The sequence below is a fragment of the Alligator sinensis genome, unplaced genomic scaffold (genome assembly GCF_000455745.1).
Source record: "Alligator sinensis unplaced genomic scaffold, ASM45574v1 scaffold402_1, whole genome shotgun sequence".
Lineage (NCBI taxonomy): Eukaryota > Metazoa > Chordata > Crocodylia > Alligatoridae > Alligator > Alligator sinensis.
Genome location: NW_005842089.1, coordinates 38,813 through 41,164, shown reverse-complemented (window position 1 = coordinate 41,164; position 2,352 = coordinate 38,813). Strand labels below are relative to the sequence as shown.

The window sequence follows — 2,352 nt, the reverse complement described above, 5'->3', positions numbered from 1 at the left end:
GCTGCCTGCGCAGAACGGGTTACAGGAAAATCCAGTCTCTATCCAGGAAGCTCTTGCAAGAGGTTTCCTGAGCCTCTGAGACTTGATGCCTCCAGGGGCAGGATGGTGGAGGTGTCTCTTCCCCTCCCCATTTATTTATTTAACTACCATAAAGCATGTTTCAGCTGAAAGCCAAAATCACCTCCATGCAAAGCTGGGGGCCCAGATAGACAGCAGATCCTGAAACCAAACTGCTAATCCTAATGGAGTGAAAAGGGGCTGGGTTTTCCTTCTTTTTATTTTTCATTCACTAAAGCTTGAGTTGGACTTTTTTTTTCCTCTTTTAAACTGTTTGATAAGCTAAAAGGAAATGCTATGGAGTACATTGTATTGTGGTGAAAGAACTAACAAGATGAGGCTTCAGGGAGAGCAAAAGACTGGATCTTTGAGACTCAGAAGAGTTTTTTTTTTTTAAAGCTAAGTTGACTGATGACTTATTTATAGATGAAATGTGGAAAAGACTGGGGCTGGGAGAAGTATTTTGCAGAGCTATCAACGTCCAAATTAAAAAAAAAAATGTATTTAAGGAGCTTACGTGTGTGTGTATTGGTGAACCTGAGCTTCGCAGGAGCGCGAGCTGCGTCGTGCTGCTTAATGATGTGTCCAAGAATCCGATAAACCACTCGGCGTCTCAGATTAACTCCATGGGCTGTAATTGGAATAGAATTGCAGGAAGCAAATCAGCTAAGGATCATGGCAGCTCGAGGAGGGGGGCCGCTGTGAAAACTCTGCCTGCTCATTAGCTTTACAGAGGGCTTTTCTGAGCCACCACACCTGGCTCTCTCCTTTTAGCTTCCTTTTCAGAGCAGCCCTGGCTGGCTGCCAGCTGGCTCTCGCATCATTTGACATCTCTCCCCAGACTTACCGGTGCAGTAAGGACTGTCGGCTCTGCTCTCCCAGCTTGGGAACGGGGCCGCTGCAGGAAACACAGTGTTTTCACTAGTTGTTCCCCACAACACACACACACGCACACACACTTCCTTCTGATAAGGCTGGAAATTGTTTCGCTGTTTCAGCATGGAGTCATGTTTGCTGACTGTAAATAGAGGGGATGGAGGGAATGCCAGTATCCACAATGACGGCTTCGCGCAGTGATTCTCAGCCCTTTAGGATTTGAGGCGCCCCAGCTGGATTGGAGGCATGCTGGCTAGATTCAAAACACCCCTGGCTAGATGGGAGGCGCCACGTGATGGATTTGAGGCACTCCTGGCTCAGTGCAAGGCACCCCCTGGCTCAACTGGAGGTACCCCAGCTCAATTCAAAACACCCCGGCTAGATTGGAGGCCCTCCTGACTCAGTGTGAGGCACCCTGAGCTCGAGCGGCGGTACCCCAGCATGATTGGAGGTACCCCGACTTCATTCAAGATACCCTGGCTGCGTTTGAGGCACCACAGGGTAGATTTGAGGCCTTCCTGACTCAGTGTGAGGCACCCTGAGCTCGATCAGAGGTACCCCAGCTCGGTTGGAGGTACCCTGACTTGATTCAAGACACCCCTGGCTGCATTTGAGGCACCAAAGGATAGATTGGAGGCCCTCCTGACTCAGTGTGAGGCACCCTGAGCTCGATCGGAGGTACCCCAGCTTGGTTGGAGGTACCCCAACTCAATTCAAGACACCCTGGCTGCATTTGAGGCACCACAGGATAGATTGGAGGCCCTCCTGACTCAGTGTGAGGCACCCAGAGCTCGATTGGAGGTACCCCGACTCAATTCAAGACACCCTGGCTGCATTTGAGGCACCACAGGATAGATTGGAGGCCCTCCTGACTCAGTGTGAGGCACCCTGAGCTTGATTGGAGATACCCCAGTTCGGTTGGAGGTACCCTGACTCAATTCAAGACACCCCGGCTGCATTTGAGGCACCGAAGGATAGATTGGAGGCCCTCCTGACTCAGTGTGAGGCACCCTGAGTTCGATTGGAGATATCCCAGCTCGGTTGGAGGTACCCCAACTCAATTCAAGACACCCCGGCTGCATTTGAGGCACCGAAGGATAGATTGGAGGCCCTCCTGACTCAGTGTGAGGCACCCTGAGCTCGATCGGAGGTACCCCACCTTGATTGGCGCTACCCCGCCTCGATTCAAGACACCCCCGCTGCATTTGAGGCACCCCAGGATAGCTCTGAGGCCCTCCTGACTCAATGCAAGCCACCCTGAGCTCGACTGGAGGCACCCCGGCTACGTTTAAGGCACCACAGGGTGGATTCGAGGCCACTGGGCGAGCTGCGGTCCCGGCCCGCACCGCAGGCGGAGGTCACTTTGTGCTGGGGGGGCCCTCAGCGCCCCGGAACTCGGAGCCGGGGCTGCCGCGCTGC

At 53.1% G+C, this 2,352-nt stretch overlaps 1 long non-coding RNA gene across 2 annotated transcripts; it reads right to left on the bottom strand.

Annotated features, from left to right (window-relative positions):
• Positions 1-307: 307 nt before the first annotated feature.
• On the bottom strand, positions 308-2,306 carry LOC112550366. Of its 2 annotated transcripts, XR_003094157.1 has the most exons (3): positions 2,093-2,306; positions 905-955; positions 308-688 (listed from the first exon to the last, which is right to left on the bottom strand). It is a non-coding gene; the product is annotated as an uncharacterized LOC112550366 (long non-coding RNA). The 2 variants fall into 2 exon arrangements; XR_003094156.1 differs by lacking the exon at positions 2,093-2,306 and having other exon boundaries at positions 905-1,522.
• Positions 2,307-2,352: the final 46 nt, after the last annotated feature.